The sequence below is a fragment of the Spermophilus citellus genome (genome assembly GCF_964194105.1).
Source record: "Spermophilus citellus genome assembly, chromosome: 2".
Taxonomy (NCBI): Eukaryota; Metazoa; Chordata; class Mammalia; order Rodentia; family Sciuridae; genus Spermophilus; species Spermophilus citellus.
The window spans coordinates 127,046,733-127,069,948 of NC_138183.1; positions in this window are offsets into that span (position 1 = coordinate 127,046,733).

A 23,216-nucleotide genomic window follows, 5' to 3' on the forward strand; every position below is an offset into this window, starting at 1 on the left:
GTTTGTGCCCAAAATAGAAAGCTGAAATTGTAGAAGACACATTTCACTCTTTCTCATATATGTTCTCTTCCCCCACCCAAAGCTAATATCACCAAAATTTCTCTCTGCAACAAGACATATTTGTGACCTAGTTCAAAAGGACAAGGCCTGTGCTTTTTAATTAAATAGTACAGATTCAGACTTCTGTGCTGTGGGATCTGCTTCAGGGAGGGGAAGCAGGGATTCCCTCCTTGTCTTTCCATGCTGTGTGTTTAACAAAAAACAGAAACATTAAGACAGAAGAGTCGCTTTGCTGAGTACGGCAGGGGTTACATGGTTTCTACCGCTCAACTTCCAAGGGGCATCATGTAGGAGGGCACTGTTATCCCAAAATATCTTGGTTTCCCCTTAATAACTATTTAGGGAGTTTTCTTTCCAGATCACTGGAGTGTTGTGCTAAGAGTTTGTGTGAGCTTTGGAGTGGGACCTGGTTCCATTTCCAACTCAACTGACCTTCGGCATGATGTTCAAACTTACAGGAAAGCCTCAGTTTTCTCGTGGATAAGTTAAAAACAGGCATTAAGCCTATACTTCAGGATTTTTTTTTTGATTCATTTTAATATCAAGTACTATAATATTGGAGCCACTACAATGTCCCTTTGACAGAGTCTTCCGGACCAAGACAGAAGCTCCGTTTACCCTCTCCTGCCCTTGCATTTATGTAAAATATGATTAGTTACCTAATAGTTTATACCTGAGCACTTAATGTGCTCTAGGAATTCTTTGAAGCCCTGTGATTCTTATGCCAACCCTATGGGATATTACTATCATTCCCATTTTAAATAGCAATATTTTGAGACACAGAGCAACTAAGTAACTTGCTCAAAGCCACACAGTGAAATTGGAATACAGCACATCTAGTTTGAAAGTCATAATCACCACACTGCACTACCCTACTACCTTAAATGTATCTCCTTTTGTAGTTGTCCTCTTGGCTGGCCTGGATAGCAGGAAACGTTACTCTTGCTTTTATCTAACCTTGCAGTGTTTGCCCCATAGAGTAAACAATCCTGTTTATTAAGCAAATGATTATTTTTTAAACCATTATTTTAGCCTGTATTATTTCCTGTGGGCAATCTGTAAATTTATGATATACTAAGTCTTTATTTGTTTGTTTATTTGCTTGTTTGTTTATTATTTATTTCCCTGCTGGGGAAGGAACCCTGGGCCTTGTCACATGCTAAGCAAGCCCCCTACCACTGAGTGATATCCACAGCACTTTCAAATTTTTACTTTGGCTGAGTTGCTCAGGCTGGCCTTAAAATTTTGATCTTTCTGTCTCAAACTCCCAGATCACTGGGATTACAGATGTGTAACACTATGCCTGGCAAGTCATGCCTTTTAATTTGTTCTAGGAACATCTCTTTCAAGGCTGTCTATCACTTTGGGGCTTTTGAATGTTTTTTAGAATTTGTGAATTTGTTCCATGCACTCAGCTCTTAATACACAATAGATTTCTGGTCTCTGCCTGCTTGGGTTCCATTTCCATGCTGGAGGGTGAGATAGACTTTATTCAGCATCACAGTCTGACAAATGGGTTCAGCTGCTTCTCCCCAGCCTGTCTCAACTCAACATGTTTTTTTTTTTTTAATTTTTTTAATTTTGAGATAAGGTTTTGCTAAGTTGCTTAGGGCCTTGCTAAGTTGCTGAGTTTGGTTTTGAACTTATGATCCTCCTGCCTCAGTCTCCTGAGCTGCTGGGATTATGGGTGTGCACCAAGATTCCCAGCTCAACATGGTTTGTATCAACTGTGCTCATGCCAGTCAGGTGAACTTCAGAGATCCCCACTAGTGTCAAAAGGGGATGATTCTCTTTTTGTTTCACCTAAAAGAGGACATTGGCTGGGAAATAGGGTCTGGGAATAGTGAGGGGCTCTCCTTTGTTGTGCCCTGGCACCAGGCAGATCTCTTACTCTGACCCTTGGTGATCTGTGCTGACCTGGCTACCTCCTATACATGCTCTTCCTGTAGGATTTAGGGTCTGATCTTGTTATTTGCAGAATCTGTTCACTAGAGGACTTTCCTAATACCTTCTGTTACTGTTGTGATCTTAAATGTTCCCCAAGGCCCATATGTTGAAGACTCGGTCATTAGTCTGGAGGTGCTATTGGGAAGTGGTGAGACCTTTAAGAGATGAAGCCTCATAGGAAGAAGTCAAGTCATTGGTGAGATGCCCTTGAAAGAGATATTTGGATCCTGGACCCTTTTTTTCTTTTTTGTTTCCAGGCAACTATTAGGTGAGCCACCTCCTCTGCCATGCAGCCATAGGTCCAAAGCAATAAGGTAAGCAAGTATGGACTAAAGCTCTAAAACTATGAGCCAAAAACGAACCTTTTCCCTAAATAAGTTGTTTTGCTCAGGTATTTTGTCTCAATGATGGAACACTGACCAAAATGCTCTCTTTTAGAAGAACAGTTTTCTTCTCAGGCCCTCCTCTAACCCATGTCCTTCTTAACTATCTCCACTGCACTCAACATCCTGAATATATCCTGTATATTTCTGTGTTGTTACTTTTCTAACCTCTAGTCTGCTGTGGCCCTGGTGCTCTAAGCATGTGTGGCACGTAGTAAACGCACCACAAATGGGTCTTTCCTAGGAGGGGAGTTCTGTCAGCTCAGGACCCATGATGATTTATCTCTGTAGGTCTTGCCCCTAACATGCCTCAAGTTTAGTAAATGGTTAAAGGAGGGAGGGAATCAGTACCTAGATTTTTAATTTTCCAGAGGGTAGGGGTAGAATGGAATTCTAGAGAGAACTATGAGAAATGGTCATTTCTGTCCTAGGAAAGATTTTAGTTATCAGCAGGAACCAAGAAGGTTTCTAACTCCTGGGCAAGGAGTGTGACTAGAAGAGTCAGAGTTTTTCAACGTCAGATCCCAGGCCACTCACTTTAGAAATCTCTGGGTATCTCATGAAAAATGCTGACTTAGAGGAACCAAGGAAAGACCTTCAGCAGGGGCCTGAGAATCTGTCTATTTAACAAGCTCTGAGTAGCTCTGTGCATCTTGCTGTTAGGAAGGAGGGAACTAGAAGCCTTGAGCAAAAGAGGAAAAAGAGGAGTGTGACAGACATATTAAATGACTTTTGTGAAGAATGAAGGAGTTAACAAAAGAAAAGACAAGATGAGCTCCCAGGAATTGAGGGAGCTGCCCTGATCTGGGATCACTGGCCAGATCTGAGCCTCTGCTAGCGCTAGCTCTAACCAGACTTCTGAGGCTGAGAAGGGTGGGCCTGGAGCCTGAGCATAAGTCCACATCTTTCTTGGTTTTAGAAAATTTAGAGAGAAGGAAACCTGAATCTGTAAACAGAAATAGGAAATTTCAGTAAAAGATATTGGGGAGAGGTCATTTAGTAAGAAAGAATGAAGTACTGACATACTTCACTATGTAAAAACATCATGCATACAAAATGAAAGGAGCCAATTATTAAAGACCACATAACATATGACTCCATTTACATGAAATGTCCATAATAGGCAAATTCATAGAAGCAGAAAACAGATTAGTGGTTTCTTGGGCTAGAAGTCAATGAAAGGATTGAGGAGGAGGTAGCTCAGTGGTGAAACATTTCATTTTGGAGTAATGAAAATGTTCTAAAATTAGTTGAGTTGGTGGATGCAAAATTCTGAATAGTCTAAAAACCAAGTATTTGTAACTAGAAGTAGTTTAATTTCATCAAATTTAACATATATAATTAATTAAACAGATGAATTGAATGATACGTGAATTGTATCTCAAAAAAAGCTCCCGAGAGCTGCATTTTAGTACTCATGATTGGGCCAAGCAGAGTCATGTGCATTGTGTGTTTGTAATGATCTCCAGTCTCACTAAGATGGCTTATATTCTAATTTTCAAAACCGCTTTGAATGGATCCTGGGTACTCTATGCTCTACTGGCTATTGTGGAAAGAGGAGCCATTAGAGAGGTGAGTATAACTATAGTGGCAGTAGATTCCAGGCCCAGTTTATACAGGAGAAAAAGCCTCTCAGTGCTCTTGACTGTCTCTACAATGGCACTGAAAGTCTCCCAAGAGAAGGGTGTCTGCAGCCTGCCTTGAGGAAAGTCTTCCATTTGAGGACTGCCTAGTTGACATATTTAGCTAATCAAAATTACACAAGGGTCTCTATAGGGTCAGTGGCAATGATATCATACAAGACAAAATGTCTCACTATTCTGGGCCTGTATCTGGTCTAGAATCTTCTTCCTGGCATTAGCTATATGACTTTGGGCAAGTGATTTACACACTCCATATCCTGGTTTCTCCATCTATAAAGTAAAGATACTCAAGAAATGTGTTTGATTTATGGATGTTGGTTTTATATTCTGCTACTTTGCTGAATTCACATATTAGTTCTAGAAGTTTTCTGGTGGAATTTTTTGGATCTTCTAGATATAGAATCACGTCATCAGCAAATAGTGATAGTTTGAGTCCTTCTTTACCTATTTGTAAAAACCCTTTAATTTCTTTCTTAATTCTAATTGCTCTGCCTAGAGTTTCAATGATGAAGTTGAATAGAAGTGTGAAACAGGACATCCTTGTCTTGTTCCAGTTTTTAGGGGGAATGCTTTCAATTTTTCTCATTTAGAATGATGCTGGCCTTGGGTTTAGCATATATAACTTTTACAATGTTGAAGTATGTTCCTAGTATCCCTAGTGTTTTTCTAGTGTTTTGAACATAAAGGTGTGCTGTATTTTGTCAAATTCTTTTTCTGCATCTATTGAGATGATCATATGATTCTTGCTTTTAAATGATTTAATATGATTTTATATTAATTGATTTCCATTTATTCCATATGTTGAACCAACCTTGCATCCCTGAGATGAATCCCACTTGACCGTAGTGCACTATCTTTTTAATATGTTTTTGTATGCAATTTGCCAGAATTTTATTGAGAATTTTTGCATGTTCATTAGGGATATTGGTCTGATGTTTTCTTTCCTTGATGGGTCTTTGTTTAGTTTTGGTATCAGGGTGATCCCACTCCTTGGTTTATACCCAAAGGACTTAAAATCAGCATACTATGGTGACACAGCCACATCAATGTTTATAGCAGCTCAATTCACAATAGCTAGACTATGGAGCCCACCTAGATATCCCTCAATAGATGAATGAATAAAGAAAATGTGGTGTATATACTCAATGAAATATTACTCAGCTGTAAAGAGGAGTAAAATTATGGAATGTGCCAGTAAATGGTTGGAGTTGGAGATTATTATGCCAAGAGAAATAATTCAATCCCACAAAACCAAAGGCCGAATGTTTTCTCTAATATGCAGATGCTAATTCACAATAAGGCAATAAGGCGGGGTGGGGGGCACTAGGGAATACTAGCAGTACCTTAGATTAGGTAGAGGGAAGTGATGGGAGGGGATGTGGCTACAGGAAAGATAGTAGAATGAAACAGACATTATTACTGTATGCATATATGTGACTGCATGATCCATATGATTCTGCAACATATACACTCAGAAAAATGAGAAATTATATTCCATCTATGTATAATATATCAAAGTGCAGAAATGCATTTTACTGTCATATATAACTAATTAAAACAAATAAAAATTTTAAAAAAGAGAGAATTGGAATACTTAGCAAAAAAAAAAGATACTATAGAAAGTTAATATGAAGATTAATATGCCAGTTAATTTTTTAATCTATAGAATGGGTCTCATATTCATCCTTCTGCACCTTCTTAATGTACAATCTAGACCTGAGTCTGGCATGCACATATTTTGGAATGCCAGTCTCATTTGCTACCTCTTTTCCTTACTGTTTCCTAATGAGTGATTTGCTTACTTATGCACAATATATAAATAATTTGGCAAATTGAACTGAGTTTCCTCACCACTAAAACAGAAAATTTCCTTTTGTTACTGTTGAAATAATCCTATGATTTACTATTTGAAACATTCATAATAATGCCCTCAACATAAGGGGCAGACTCAGGGAGAGTTTACCGTGAAAAAGTAATAATAAGGATTCAACCAATATTGTTTATTTCTATATTCATTCAATAAGTAATTATTAATTATTATGTAGTGTACCATGCACTACAATAGAATTTCTGTCACCATAAATATTTCTAAGCATGTGGATCCCTGGAAACTGAGGTTACATTTCAACTTCCCCACCTACCCCACCAGGTGTCTGGTGCTACCTTCTCTTTTGGATGGACAAATGGAATGAGTCTGAGTAGCATCTTTGTGAAACGATTTGGGGAAGAAGCCTACTTTGCTTCATTCTGCATTTACACAGCAGAGCTGATTCAAGATGATATTTCCATTTGGATCTACGATCAATTTTACAAAAGGAAAGAAGCATTTTCTTAATATTAGAGAACCTTTTATTACTCATAAAATGCAAAGGTTAATAGAAGGGGCTTCAACAGCAGCACTTCCAATGGGAGTATTTTATTGGAAAGAGTGATAATTTGATACATATATACAATAGTTAATGATCAAATAAGGTAATTCACATTTCCATGTCCTCAAACGTTCATCATTTCTTTGTGTTGGGAAGCTGCAAACTCCTCTTCTAGTTCTTCGTGAAATTTGTAATGGATTACTGTAAACTGTAGTTACCCTCGGTGTTATAGAACACTGGAAATTACTCCTCCTGTCCACCTAGATTTTGGGTGTCTGTTAATCAACCACCCTCTATCCCCCACCCCATGATTTCCGGCCTCTAGTGACCACTATTCTTTCTACTTCTGTATGATGGGCTTTTTATGCTCCCACTCATGAATGAGAACATGTGGTGTTTGTCTTTCTGGGCCTGGCTTATTTCACCTCTCATAATCGCCTCCAGTGGGGGTCTTCTTTGAGGCACTTCAGGTCAAAGCTCTCCTGGTGTTTCTGGCTGGACTCCAGGTTTTTTCCAAGTCTCCTGTCACAGTCTACCCCAACGCCTGCCTTCCCTATCCCCTGTACCATCTCCCTTCTTATGGGGAAGAAACCACCTCCTTAGCAAGACAACACAGGTCTTTCAAACCTGCCCATCCCCCGCTAATTCCAGTCCTTCCAAGCCCTGCCCTTCCCCCAGTTCTGCCCACCTTGAGGGTCAAATTCCAGCTAAGCCCTTTTTGCAAGTCTGAAATGTGTGTCTTCTCTGAGGGACTGCTCTCACTTCTAAAGCTTCTTCTCTAGGTAGTACCTGGCAGGACTTCTAATCACAGGCAATTGATATTCTACTGAGCATCTTCGGAAAATAATCTGCAAACAAGAGGCTGCAGGCTATAAAAGTCTCTGTCTCTTTCTCGCTCCCTCTTCTCCTTCTCTCTTTTTCAGAACACGGCTTACAGCTTAATAAAAATACAGCCCGGGCAACAGCAGAAAATCTTAGCACTTTGCTCAACAATATTATCCTTTTAAGAGTTTTATTAATCGGTTTAAAGTTGTGTCGCATTTGGCTAAGAGGTGCAAGGTGCCTTCCCCTGCTGACAAGATTGTCCTTGCATTTCAGGAGTTGGCACGGTTGGCTCAATTAACAGAATGGCCAGGGAAAGAGGGTCAGCCTTGGAAAGCTCAAGACTCACACTGCGTGTATGATGAGTTGAGCAGCAATTTGGCTCTCCTGCTGCATTCAGCCTGTGTGTGCACGTAGGGGCACACATGCACACCCCCCCCCCACCCACACACACACAGGCACAGTGAGACTCTTCCCCCCACTCCCCGGAGAAAGCAGCATCAAGGTAGAATATCTCCTTGCTGTTAAGGAATTTGTAATACATTCTGCAAAGAAGACTGACTAGCTTGCAAGAACAGGCAAATGCATCTGTCAATTTAGCAGCATCATTTGAGCTCCATCAGTGTGGCGCTGGAGGAGTCCCCTAAATGTTTAATTTCTTCTAATACCATAAGTGCTGTGATAGGTCTTATCGGGACTGTGTTGACTGCACAAGATGAGACAGGGTGTGAAGCAGTTTTCATAAAGGGAGAGATGTTGAAGCACTCACCAAGAACCCATTTAACAGGTTTCTAATAATATCATCTTCCATCAACATCACATTTTCATTCGTAACCACTTCTATGCTGATGTGTATACACAGATTCCTCACCCCTGTCTAAATTCAGTGTTTTCTAGATTGGCTGATAAGATGGTAAGTATGACAACATTTTCTGATTATGGAGATTGATCAACACCAAGATCAAAGTATTCCTTTGAGAACTTTGGCTAACTTTGAATTCCAGGGAGAGTTGCCTTTAAGGGCATGGAGACCTTAGATAATTTTAACAAGATACATTGGACCCAAGTTTATCAGAAGTCAGATGGCAGAGTCTTCACCAGAACTCAGGACACTTATAGAGTTCTCATACATTTTTCTAGCCCATATGCAAAATAAATCAAATGTAGGATTAATTTTTGCCCTAGAAATGGGAAATATAGAGGCATTTATTTACTCATTGAATATTTATTAAGTATTAAGTAAGAGCCAGCCAAACTGTATAGGTGTTCCTAAACAAGAAGGGGAAGGAGCCATGGAAGTGAAATTGTTCAACCCAGCAAAGAAACTGTTGTGCACAGGGACATGGAAGCCAGGTGGCTTATGGAAGCCAGGCAGAATGGGTGCAGGAAGTAGGCCTGTGAACTTCTCTAAGAAGAATGTGGGCCTGGGCCAGGGATTTTTTTTCCCCCCAAACAGAGTGGAGTTGAAGCCATTTCAGACAGAGGAATAAACAGAGAAAGGTACCAAAAGGGTGAGACATAATGTGTTCTGGAAACTACTGATGTCACTGAGGTTATAGATGTACTCTGAAGAAGAGGCACCTGGAGGATGTGAGAAGTCAGGGCAGATGGGAGCATGGCCTTGGTCAGGCAGGACAGCCCTGGAAACATTCAGCATGGGGAGTATGCTGCAGTTGGGTGTCTGTGTGTGTGAGTGTGAATTTGTGTGCGTGGGCAGGGAGGGTAAGTATATTCTTAAAGTCAGCCAGGCCTGCAGAAAGACTCCTAGAGGAAAATGAGTCTAAAGACTTGGGTTGTAAATAGAGAAGATCTCCTGTCAAATGTGCTGACCATGAAATAAACAAATAAAAACGAACAAGGAAAGGAAATCAGAGGGACACGAGAAAATTCCTAGAGGTGTTGGGCATATTTAATATTCTTGGTTGTAGAAATGATAACAAGTATATATATATATATATATATATATATATATATATATATATATATATATATGTTCAAACTAACCAAATTGTATACATTAATTGTGTGCAGCATTTTTATATGCCAATGATACCTACTGAGGCTGGAAAAAAATATATAATAAAAAGTTAAAAGAAGAGACCCGACACTTTCTCTTCCTCTATCATGTGGGGAAACAGGAAGAAGGATGCCATCTGCAATCCGGGAAGATAGCACTCTCCAGTGCCCGATCACAGTGGAACCCAGATCTCAGACTTACAACCTCCAGAACTGTGAGAAATAAAATTTTGTTGTTTAAAAATAAAGAAACAAATGAGGTTTGGGGCATGGTTTAGGGACTAGGGGCACTAGACTGAACTAAACAGGGTGTGAAAAGCTGCTTCTTGGTTAGTCAATGTCTTGCTAGGTGAAATGGATTCCACTTTGAATTCCTCATGATAACAGCACATGAAGGAAGCAAGGAGCATAAACTATTGACAGAAAAAGCCTTATTCTAAATGTCTGATCCTGCCGAAGAGAGTGATATGCAATTATAACATTCTTAAGCAAATAACCAATTTTACTTTACAGGTACCCAGGGTTGCAGGGCCATAGTAAAATCTGGGGAGCAGGGACATCTTTGTCCTCAGAATTGCATATGCATCTGCAGGTTGCTTTAAAGAAAAGGGAAGAAAAAGTACTGAAAGCCTGCTTCAGGGACAGGAGCAAACCTAGCCTGGGGAGCTAGGCAATTTATTAAGCCCCCTGGACAGGAAAACCAAAGGGACAAATACTGCCAAATACCTCGCACTATTTTTATCCCCATGGAAAACAGGGGCCATTGACTTGGGAGGTGGTTGATTTGACATAGTAAATTAGCCTGATGCTTTTAATGTAAAAGATGCCCAGTTATTTGAAATCAGTCCAGGAGTATTGTATTAAGTCTTATTTCTTTAAAAAATACTTGGCATTTGGCTTCTATGCTGAGCCAACGGAAGTGCCCAGAGCTGGAGGGAGGTTGCTATAAAAGGGCAGTCTTTGGATCCCACAGCACAGGGGAAATAAAATTCGCATCCAGCTGGGGTCTTGCACTGGCCCACCCAGGCTAACACCCCCTACCCCAGCATTCTGTGGGGAAAGAGTGAAGAATAGGAAGAGGAGAAAAGGGCACAGAGAGTAAATGCCCAGGGAAAATGGTGAAATGGAAGATTTTTCTTGCAATCTTCCCCAGAGAGGGGCTGCTGGAACTTCCATTTAGACAAATGCCGCCCTTGACAAATGGTAATTTTTTCCCAATACCCAACAAATTACTTGGAGTTAAATTTAATATTTTTTTCCTTCAGAAAAGAAATAATCATTAGCCTCAGAAGCAAAATTGGAGTTAAGGCTCCAGTGATATAATAATAATAATTTGCACTCACATGGATTCTTTCAAGCAAAGGTCTCCGAAGCTTTGCCAAACATTAATTAATTAAGCCTTGCAGGTCCCCCCAAGAGGCAGGTAGCTATTATCTCAGCTTTCCAGATGTGGAAACTGAGTCTCAAGGAGGTAAAAGTGATTTGCCCAAGGTCACTCTGGGAATGAGAAATGGGACAGAGATTGAAATTATGGATTCTGCCCCCAAGGCCAAAGTCAGGGAAGTTTTCTGCATTTTCTCCCACTGGGGCACTGAAGGGGCCAGGTCTGAAGATGGCATAATGCATATGCAGGACTAAGCACATTTAAATAGACAGGGAGGGGTTCCCCAACTATTTGATTTGTAAGGTCCAGACTGCCTAGGATTCTGCTAAACTCTAGAAATGAACAGGGTTTGGTTATGAAAGATATGATTACAAAATGTTCAGGAGAGAAAACACCATGTTTCACTTTTCATGAAATTATTTCCACCTAACCTGTTAGGTTCTTGTTAGACTAAATTAAGAAACACACTGTGAGCAAAATAAACCTTTTTTTTTTTCTTCCTACAGTTAAAAAATGAATAGATTGCAAAAGACAAAGGAAGGAGGAGGAGAAGGTAAATTTTAGATGGAAAGCAGGGTGGGGTGGGGTGGTTCTGCGGGAATCTTGTGTACCTACTGAATCTCTGGGTTTGACACACTATGACATGCCTTGGGCTCTGCTGGGCCTCCTCAGGAATTTGGTGGGAAAATCTGTTTGGAAGAAGAGCAGTGGAAACTGGCCTCTCCCCTCCCTGCCTGGTTTAACAGCTGACAAATTCCATGGGCCAGTTCCCCACCTTCTCCCCCACCCTCCCATCTTGGGTACCTCCGACATATATTTTGATATCTCCTTGTGAGATTATACCTCACATAATGAATTTGATTCTTCCATCCATTCTCTCTTCCCCTCACAATTCCGCAGCTTCTGAGAGTTTATCTGCTGCAAGATGAATTGCCCAGAGACTCCTGGCGCATCTTTCTTTACACTTCACCTCCCCCACTGTGGATGAGAAATAGACTTTTCCCTCATCCATCATACGTCAGTGTGACAGGGCTGTCGCTCCTCAGACCTGACCCACTGCATCTTCGCTCTCTCTGCCCGGCTTTAGGACGTGCCCGTCTTCCTTGGGATCAGTGGGGGACCTTTATAAAAGATTTGAAATTGTGGTAGTTGGATCAGAATCCAATAAATAAACAAACAAACAAATAATAAAAGGGCAAAAAGTGAATTTAAAAAAACAGTGTGTGAATCAGGGCAGATTTCTTGACTCCGTAGACTCTTCTCTTTAAATAGGGTATTGTGAAATTCTAATAAATCCACTCTTTTTCTTGACGTGTTATCAATCTTCATGCTTCCCTAGAGGGCAAAGGGTAAATCCTATTTGCTTGATTTCACAAGTTGGGAAAATGACACAAAAAGAGGTGAAGATAGAGGGTTATAACTGAAGGCCAGAGGAATTAGACGTTCTCTAGCCAGGAGAAAGGAGGAAAAATGCAGAAGTGGCCTCTGTGTGATAAGAATAATGAATGTAGGAAGTATATCAACAAATTGGCCTATCACTCCACCTCCTGCCTGTCCCCCAATGGGGACACTGAAGGAGTAAAAATAGATTCTGATTTTCAACACAGGAAAAATCCACTTGTATTGTTGAAGTGGAAGCCAACAGGACAGGCAGTGAAGAGGCCACATTTTCAGGCCAGACTGGGATGAAAACCACTCAAATGAACTTGAATAGACACATCTTTAGCCTTTGAGGGAGGGAGAAGGGGCTCTGTGGTTCCTCTCTAAAATAGTCAAAGACTTCTCCAAATATCTCCCTGATAAGTCTTTTTGACTTTTTTTTTAAATTACTAACAGGGTTTGAGATATTAAAAACAATCAAGGAGAGTTAAGACAAGTTATCATATTGAATATTTTAAAAATTCAAAATTAAAAAATGCAATACTTAAAATATTCAAAACAAGCATCTATCTTGGGGAGATTTGAGGAGGGACTCTCTGTAATCCTGAGCAAACTGAAAGAACCCAGCTGGCCCTGGTCATTCACGTGACCTGGAAGGGGTGAGTTTTCTCTTTACCAGGACAGGATGGAAGAGCCTTCTAGAACTGTTTCACTAAACCCTGAGGTAGATCACTATGGAAATAAGCCACTAATATGAAGGAGCCCCTGGCAATCGTTAGATGGCTTCACAGCCAAGCTGCCACAGATCAGTTCTATTTTAAGTGTTGAAGGTGTGTGACTGAGTGGTCCCAACATTTGTCTATGGTTTGGTGGAGACACAGCAAGGCCACTGTCCTATCGCTAGTTTTTCTTCATGGTGATGTAGACAGAGGGAACCTTTGCTTTCAAATGTTCTTGGAAGATTTAATTAAGCACCATTTGAAATTTTTGAATGGAAATTGCCACATTAGTCATGATTATTATCCATTTTCTTTAAACATAGGGCCAACTGCTAAGCTGTTAGGCACAAGCACAGAAATTACAAAAATATTCAAATATCCATTATCTGGGACTTTGTTTGCCAAGCATCCTATCTAATCAGGGGAAGCCTGCTGGAACAGATGGGCCTTACATTGGACCCTTCTAAGCCAGAAACTTGGACATGTTGGGACTGAGGGAATCCAAGTGCCAAATGTTGCTACCATTACAAAGAACTCATTTCTACTCCCCAAAAGCTTGTTTTCATCAAACATTGCATATCCCACCTGCAGCCTGTTTCTGACTTCTTCGACACGGAAACGGGAAGGTGAGCTTTGACTTCTCCATTGTATGTAGCCAGGAATCTTTCTGGGCTATTTCCAGGCAGGGGGAGTGCAAACACAGGGACCCAGAGAAGGCAGAGCACACTTGAAGGAGAGCATTGTTCCAAACTGTTTAATTGCAGGTGCTTCAACGTAGAGAAAGTGCCTTCATTTCAACTTCATATTTATGAGTAGTTTACAGAAAGCTTTGGAGCCAAAGGAAACAAATTTGGTAAACACAGTAAGTAATAGATTCAACAAATACAGCTAAGGATAAAGGACTAATTTACATTTAATGAGACAGAGATTGTTTATTAAATAAGAAATGGTTGTGCTTATGAAGATGGCCTTAAAGGTTTTTCAGAAAGAATACATTAAGCTTTGAATATAGCTTTTTCATATTCAAAGGATGTGGCTGGAGGGATGGGGGAGGGGGAGAGCCTGAGAATGAATCAGAATGTAAGAAGCTGATAACTTCTTCTGGAATTTAGAGCACTGGACAAAAATGTAATGGAAAATAAATTCCACAAAAGGTTCTCTTCCATGGGTGTTATACCACAAGCTGACCTCACAGTATTGATTTTTTGAAAAATAGTATATGATTACTAGAGAATTGATAGCATGTTGGAACATATATTCTGGCCTTGACCTTGTATAATAGATTTTTGAATCAAAATTTCTTCAACTGTGTTTACAACTGTGGAGATCTATGCTCGTTGCAGCTGTCTCTGTCATTTCTGAGGAAAAACTGGGGTTTTCCATGTACAAAACTGGAAAACTCTCTAGTTTCCTATGGATGTTAAGAGCAAACAAAAAAAGTATGAGAATAGACAGTCACCTATAACGACCAGTTGCAAAGACAAACTGAATTTCAGGATTGGCTTGGACATTTTACACTAGGACTTTATAAAATTATGCAGTATAGTAATGGTGCTCATTCATTCTGGGGTACAAATTAGCTTGCTGTGTCTGGTCTTACATAGTTCCACAGGCTGAATTTGAGTCCTGGTCTGTCATGAGCTGGTTGGGGCAGAAAAATTCTAGTTTTCACCAATATCCCCTTCTGCTTTAATAGATGAAGATTGCATTTCCAAGCAACTGTTGCAGTTAGATCAACCGTGCAATTCTATTCTGGGTAGTGTGATGAGGGTTGAAGTGATGGTTACACTGTCAAGTCAAGTCTTTAGAAGGAATAAAAATATTATTCCCTTGTTCTCTTACTCTTCCCTGTTGTGTGGGGCACAGATGTGATGGTGAGTATTAAAGCAGCCACTTTGGAGCTAGAGTTAAAAGTTGTGGTGATGAAGGACACTCCACCAACCCTTAAGAATCTGCCTGAAAAAGAAATACATTCAAATCTTGATTAAGTCCCTGTATTTGCAATGTCCTTGTTATAGTGTCTTATCCTATAAATCAATTAATATAGAACTCAGTTATAAAGATGTTTGAAATTAAAACATTATTTTTTGTATTTTGCATGTTTTAAACACAATGTTTCTGAAGATTTGGGACTATATGTAGTAAATCTGAAACTGAAGTAACTATGCCACACTTTTCCCCATGAATATTAGGACTACCAATAGGAATTAAATGTGAAGAAAGGAAACCAGATTGTCACTTTAACAAAAGACTACCAAGAAACATTAGAGCTATTGTTAAGTTTTTTCTTTTCTTTCTTTCTTTCTTTTTTCTTTCTTTTTTTTTTTCTTCTTCTTCTTTTTAATTGCTAGGGATGGAACCCAAGACTTCGTTCATGCTGGGCACAGCTCAGTTGCTAAGTGTTTTATTGTAATGAAAGGAATAGTGTATGGAATAGCCATGTGTTTTACCAAGAAACTTAAAAGACACATTTTAGTTCAGGCTTTTGGGTTCATGTCTGAAACTCAGACATAGGGAGGTTGGCTTATCAAAGAAAATTCAAGTCAGCCAGAGAAATACGCTGGCTTTGTGAACAAACATGTTAAATCACAGTTTACTCTTCCTCCTTTTTTACATACACCAACATGCACTTCATAACAATTCTTTTCATTATATTTATTAAGAAGATATTCAAACATCACAGGAAATGGTAAAATATGTCCATCTAGCCATCATTCAGCTTCAGTGGTCATCAAGATTCTGTTGCCTTTGCTTGTATATCTTTGTGTTTTCTTTCTTCTTCTATTTAAAAAAATTTTTTTTTCAGCACGAGTCACATTAACATAGGATATTACATTAGAAACCTGAATTCTCTGACAGGTTTAAGTCCTATGCAAGGGGAGCATAGCTATACCCAGAGATGCAGGAGGAGAGGGAGCACCATCCCTTCTCCTCAGACTAACCTCCATCCTCTTGAAGACATGAACATTGTGTCTAGCTATTAGGGCAGCACTTGTTTGGCTTTCTAACATCCCATTTTTCAGGTCAAAGCATAAACTGCTTGGATTATTAGAATACTGCCTTCCCCATTCATAAATGATATTCTAAAATTCCCAGCGGATGACTTCAGGATGGTTTTAATAGGGTGAGCAGATACATGGAAAGAAAGGAAATTTCAACAAAACTTGAAAACAAAATGGACGTACATCTGTAGGTCAAAATGAAGAGAGAGCTGAGCCTCTTGAAATAAAAATAGTAGTTTTTATATACAACTCAGGATTAGGGAAGAAGGCTTCCCTGTCTCTTCCTTTGTTCCATGAAAATCTGAATACTCACAGGCTACTGGACACTATAGATATTTTCAGGTCTATGTCCTTTAAGCCAAGCAGGGCATGTACATCAAATGTGCAGATGGCCATGAAAAGAGCCAGGAACTGAAGGGCCAGAACTAGGAAGAGCCACTGGAGACCCTCTGCTGCTCCAAGGCTGCAGATAGAGGGACTGCCAAGGGAACAAGGTCACTGTGGTCCAGGGCAGCCCATGTGCCTCTCAGCATTTCTATGCACAGGGTAGTGTCTATGATTGGACTTAGCAGGTAGACTCTCAATGTATAAGATTATCAGAAAGTTCTCTGGGTGTTTTCTGCTATGTCTGTCAGTATTCAGCAGAATGTGTCAGTGGAGGGCAGTAGGGGACAGGGTTTCACTGGTAGGTGATTTTTTTCTTTTCAGTGGCCTTGATGCAGAATCTCTACACAGCAGCATCAGTGCCACCCTCCAAAGCTCAGCTGTGTGCTGCAAGATGAATTGTGTGTGTTTGTCTCTGGGGCTTAGCTCTTGTTACATTACAGCTTTAAGCTGACACTTAACATTCTTGAAGAGATATGCCTCCATAAACCACTACTCACCTTCTATACCTACCTTTCCCCACACCCTCTGCTAGCTCCCTGTTAAAAATGCTCCCCAAAGCATCTAACTATGTAAGGCACAAATGCATCAACCACAGGGTTCCCCACTCCCAATGAGCCGACAGAAGCAAAGATAAACACATTCCTATGTGTCCTATAACAGAACTGATAAAACACAATCTAGTTAATTTAAAAACGGATCTTCCAGATTAGAAATGAAATAAATCTATTACAGATGCTTCTTGACTTATGGTGGGGTTATATCCTAATAAACTCATCATAAATTAAAAATATTATTAAGTCAAAAATATTCAAAATGCACTTAATAAACCTAATCTACTGAATATCATTGCTTAGCCTTAAAACATGATCAGAACACATACATCAGCCTCAGTTGGGCAAAAGTCATCCAAAACAAAGCTCATTTTATAATAAAGTGTTGAATATCATACTGAAAGTGAAAAGCAGAGTGAGCATATGGCCATGCTTTCACTGCATCTTAAAGTTGAGTAACAGTTAAGTTGAGCCATAGTGAGTTGGGGACAATCTGCATTGGTTTTAGGCCTGGGAACCCAGGTCTTCTTGAGAAAGAGGGATTTATGGGCATTCAAATTTTTTAAAATTCTGATACTATGATTGAGTCATGATGACAGAGGAATATCTTTCACATATGTCGATCTGTCATAATGAACTCTTACCTACATCTCTGCTTTCTAAGGGGGAGCTTGAAGCATAAAAAGGTGAAACTGCCTCTCATGGTCAGATAGTCATGTACAAGGTGGACATAATGGCTATTCCTCTCTGAATCCTGCTCTGCTTTTCTCCTCAGAGCCAAGTTACCCAATGCACAGAACACCCCATTGATCACAGAGCATGTCCTGGCAACAAAGACATATGCAACAACCTCCATCACTCTGCTTTCAACATAGCTCCTTCCTGCTTCCCCATAATAAGTGGATTAGCTGGAGAGAGAACATTCACCTAATGGTTTCCTCCAAAACACTGGAGTGAGCTTCCTTTACCTGTCATGAAACATTGGTTTCTACAAAAGGAAGGAAGGAAGGAAGGAACGAAGGAACGAAGGAAGGGAGGGAGGGAGGAAGGAAGAAAACCAAGTTATAAATCACCTTTTGCAGTCATACACACACAAATATGCAGATACCTTGAGTGTATATGTTATCTATCCTCAGCCCCACAATAGTAAGAATAATAGCAATAGCTAACATTCACAACACGGTCTTCTAACATGTGTTTTTTTCACTTAATTGCTAAAATTTTCTATATGATTGGTGCTTCTTTTATAGTCTTCTACAGAGCAGGAGACTGAGGCACAGAACATTTAAGTAATTTGTCCCAGGATTTACAACGTGGTAAGTGGCAAAACTGAGCTTTCTAAGCTGGGGATATAGGTCAGTTGGTAGAGTTCTTGCCTTGTGTGCATGAAGCCCTGGGTTCACTCCCCAGCACCACACAAAATTAAAAAAAAATAAAAAATATATAAATTCTACCACTCTACCCCTGAGCTACACTCTGAAACCCATGTTTTTGTTTTTCTTGATGGTTTTAATGATTTCATACTTCACTTGGGAAGGTGACTTAGAATTGGATGACAGGTGGACATCAGAGGCCTCCTGTGTCCTGATCTTGCAACTCAAGTTGGTTTTCACTCGTTTCCAATCTTGTATCATTGTTTGAACTCAGCTCCGAGAGTATATTCTCTGCCATAACAACAACTCTTGTTCTCAAGACACCAAGCCAACATTTCCTGGCAAACACAAGAAAATTTCCTCTGGCTCTGTTCCCTTGGAGACTGGCTCACTTCCTCTGGAGGCACATGTACAAAGCTGGAGGCCACATCATGACCAAATGCAGAGCCTTTGCTGTAATGTAATACTTCCTTGCTCACCAGCACTGGGGCTTGTGTCTTGGGGCTCCATGTGCTCTGTCATCTGTTGGCACTTAAAATTTTTCTATTAAGTCAATTCCTTGAGGGTAGCAGCTGCCTGGGGGAAGAAATGTTATCAGAGAAAGTATGTTCTGTGCCTCTTGAGGTTGTCATCCTCCTAGAGGACATTTCTGACAAAAGGACAAGTCAAAAGCTTGGGCCTTTTTTGCCTGGGCAAGAGCTAGCAGTGTTCCTTTCCCTAGACAATTTCTGAAAATAGAAGCTGCCAACTGATCTGGGACCAACTGAGGGAAGCAAAAATGTCCTCAGACTGCTCTATGCTTTACTCATTCCTAACCTTCTTATAATTGGGTGTGCTGTGGGTTGCAAATTTTGGGAATGTGTAGGCAATTCAGGACTCTTAGTTAATTCTCCTGTAGTGAGGTGTGGTGTTCTACCATTTATCTCATTAAGAAAAGACCTGGGGTAGGGTGAGGTAGCACACACTTGTAATCCCAGCCACTCTGGAGGCTTAGGCAAGAGGATTCCAAGTTTAAGGTCAGCTTCCACATTTTAGTGAAGCCCTAAAAAATGCAGTGAGACCCTCTCTCAAAATAAAAAAAATCAAAGGGGCCAGGGATGTGGTTCAGTAGTAAAACACCTCTGTGTTCAATCCCTAGTACCAAAACAACAACAACAAACAAAAACAAAAACTAGGAAAGCATTAATGAGTTCCAAAGATTTTTTTTTACCTGTAAAAGACTGATTCCAATGCAAGTTTAAGCATCAGGACTAATGGCCTCCCTGTCTAATAGAATTCTGCTCAGATAATCTTGTCTTCCCCTCAAAAGTCAACCAAAACAGACACAAACAAAAAGGCACAAGATATAAAATGACTTAGACTATAAATTGGGAGCAATGCTTATATTTATGTATTATTGATGTTATGTGTAGAATTGTCTATACTTAACACATATTGGAAATTTAGAAGATGTATAGGTTCTTTAAGAGCAGTTCTTTTGTCTTGCTATCTGGGCATCCTGAGACACCTAGAATAGTTTAATTAGGATGTGAAGCTAGGACAGGTGCCCTGCCATCAACAATTTCCATCCCTTGTTCAGGAGAACAGAAAGATGGTGCCCTTCAAAAGGTGATGCAAAGCACTTCAAAGCAATCATTGAGTTTCTCCAAAAAAATAAATAAAGAGGGGAAAGTCCAGGTAACATTTACATATTTGTTTTAACATAATTGTTCTCTTTTTTTTTTTTTTTTTGATACCAGAGATTGAACCGAGGAATGCTTAACCATTGAGCCACATAACCATCCTTTTTTATATTTCATTTAGAGAAAGAGTCTTCCTGAGTTGCTTAGGGCCTCCCTAAGTTCCTGAGGCTGGCTTTGAACTTGTAATCCTCCTGTCTTAGCTGCTGGGATTATAGGCATTTGCCATTGTGCCCGGCTAATATGGTATGTAGCAAAGTACTTCTAATGTATAATTTAAACATTGAGGATTGTTTTGCTTCTGATTTATGAATAATCTGATATTGCAGAGTTTGAAGCAATTAAAAATAAAACAGGAGAAATTGGTAGGTTGGGGTATTAAGAAATATCATCAATAGTTCCATTTCTGTTCACAAATTCTTCCTGTCTGTATATGTGTTTTTGAAGGTGATCTAAATGAGCATTATGTACAAAGAAAGAGTATTTGAAGCAATACTTTAAAAAAAAATTATTACATGCCTGAGCACTTGATTTTTCTTGTCAAAAGTCATGTAACTAAATGTATTTTTGGTCAACAATTATAGGCCACTAAATGTGAGAGGAACTTAGCTTCTTCAGGGTATGCCTTAAGTCTCAAATTGTCACAGGGTTGTCAGTGAAATTGTTTATCATTTACTTGTTCATTCAATAACTTTAATAGAGGGCATACTTTCTGCCAAACTTTGTTCTAAAACTGTGGACATAACTATGACAAGGCCATGAAAGGACCACATGATCCTGAAAGGAAGGCAGGTATAACAACACATCTTGACCAGAGCCTGATAAGTAACAAAATCAAAAAAAAAAGTTCAAGTTATTGAAACAGTAAAAAGGAGAGAAGAGTCAACCCCTACAGGACTTAAAGGCAGGAAGAGAAGCACCCTCAGAGAAGTGACAACATTGAAAAGTTGGTAAACAAATGGGATTGACATGTCAAAGAATGGGATCAAAGGTTCTGGCAGCAGAGGGAATGGTAGGTATGTGGGTTCAAAGGGCTTGAAATAGCAAGTGGTCAAATTCACTGGAGAGCAGAAGGTGACAGCTAGAGATGACCACGGGTCATAGAAAGGGATAAAAACTTGATTTTACAAATAATGAAGAAATGGTGATGATCTTAAAACTATGGTATACTCTAGGAAGACTTGTGTTTGAGGAGGGTCCCTCTGGGAATGGGGAGACAAATGAAATTAGATGGAGAGGAAAACAGAAATGACTATAAGAAAAAAAATATTGGGAATTGTTATTATGATAAGTTTAAAAATTGTGCAGTTCTGACTAACATTTTGTAGCTGGATTGAAGGGTGAAGATAAATTCCCAAGATGTGTAGAAGGAGAACTCAACTGGGTTTGGGAACCAAATGGACATAGACAATATGGGAGAAGGAAGAGACAGGCGGATTCTCTGATTTCAAGAACAGGGTGTGCTGCCACTCCTTAAATTCAGAAATACAAAAGAAAATCCAGACATGAAAGTCAGAAATGATGAGTTCAGGTATGATTCTTAGAGTCTGAGGAATCTCTATGACATCAAGGAAAGCTGATGGGGAAAACCCTTTCAGGCATATACCCAGTACTCAGGAGAGTGAAATGGTCTGAGTTCAGGTAAATCATTTAAGCCTTTTTAAAATGGTGGGATCTATAATTACAAAAAAAAATTGCATAGAACATAGAGGGGCTGCTCCATGACTTATTGTAAACTGAAGACCCATGAAACAAACACTCAGATAAAAAGAACATTGCCAGCACCCCAGAGGTCCTCCTTTCCTCTTGTACCCCTTCCCTAGCACACACACAAAAAATAACTCCCTTTTCTCATTAAACTTAATCTCTTAATCTCTGTCCTAAATCTATCATATCAACTCCTTTGATTTTTTTTTCAGTGCTACCATCGAAATCCTAAACCTAAGAGTTTAATTTTCTATTTTTTGGAATTGCAGACAGTATTTGTGCTTTTATATCTGTCTACTAATAGCTCAGTGTGGGTTGTGCATCATCCTTGTTGGTTGTGCTTGTAATTTACCAGTTTCCAGTGCTGTTTGACATTCTGTTGAATGAGTGTACTGCAATGTGTGTCTTCATTCTACCATGATGGACATTTGCATTGTTTCCATCTCAATGCTATTTTATACAATACTGCCAGGAACATTCCTGCACAATTTCCTTCCTCTGTATGTACATACATTTCTTAAATCTAAGAGTGTTAATTTCTGAGCCATCCAGTATGTATATCTTAAACTTTAGTAGATAAAGGCAAACTCTCTTCTAAAGGAACAACACTAATTTGCATTCTCATTGTGCATGAGACCAACAGTAATTCTAACTCTTTATCGATACTCAAAATTAGCAGAGTTCTTTTCTCTTCTCTCTCTCCCTCTTACCCTCTCCTTTCCTCTCTTCCCTGACCTTGACTCCCACCCTTTCTCCTGCCTCCTTTCTTTCCTCCTTTCCTACCTTCCTTTTGCATTCTGGTGTGTATGTGTCCTAGTATCTCACTGTCTTAATTTGCCTGTTCCTTATACCTAATGATGTTGAATTGGCCTTTTGGGTCCTCTTTTAATAAAATGCCCATATAACTCTTTTGCTCACTGGAGTCTACTGGATTGTCTAGTGGTATTTGCAGCAACCCTAACTGACAGAAGTTCCACTTCCCCTGCTAGTTATGTAATCAGGATGGATGGTCAAAGATGTCTGCTCCTCTGTTCTGCTATGTCCAGGTATGGTAACCATGAATGGGAAGTGAGAGTTTAACCTCAATTTTTTTTTTTTTTTTTGCTATGTCTTATCACCTGGTTGACTGTAAGTCCTTGTCTTTTTTCTGACCTAAGGTCTAGAGTTTGCTATTTTGATCAAGCCTCTGGCTTGTGTCCCTCGTTTTGATCACTTTGAGGAAGTCTGCACAAGGACAAGTCTCTGCAGGTCCTCTCAAGGGCAGAATAGGAAGTAAAGAGATGGTGGGAACAAACCATTTGCCAACAGAGGAGTCTCCTAGAGGATACTTGAACATTTGCAAGGATGCCAATAGAGAATATAAAGAAAAAAATGGTGGATGAGTTTGCTCTTGTTCCATGTGTTTGAAACACATTGGTTTTAACACAGTTAAATTGGTTTCTCAGCTGCAAGACTTCCTGGAGCCTTTACGTACACTGAGAATTGAATTTCCAAGAGGGATATAACAACAGATACTGTGTTCTCAAACTTCTTTGACCATTGCATTTTTTTTTCCCCTGGAGGAACATCTCAGTATTTCCACACTAAATGTATTCCCTTTACCATCAAAGTTTATTCGTTTTTGTTTGTGTAGTTCTGACAGATTAACTTCCTCTCTTGACTACCCCAGAAGTCTTCCTTTATAAGTCATTATCCTCTTCCTAAAGCTATGGCTCTGTTCTTGAAAGGTCACATTGGATCCCTCCCATCTTTTCTCCCCATGAAATGGTAAGTAAAGTGCCAGTGAAAAATGAG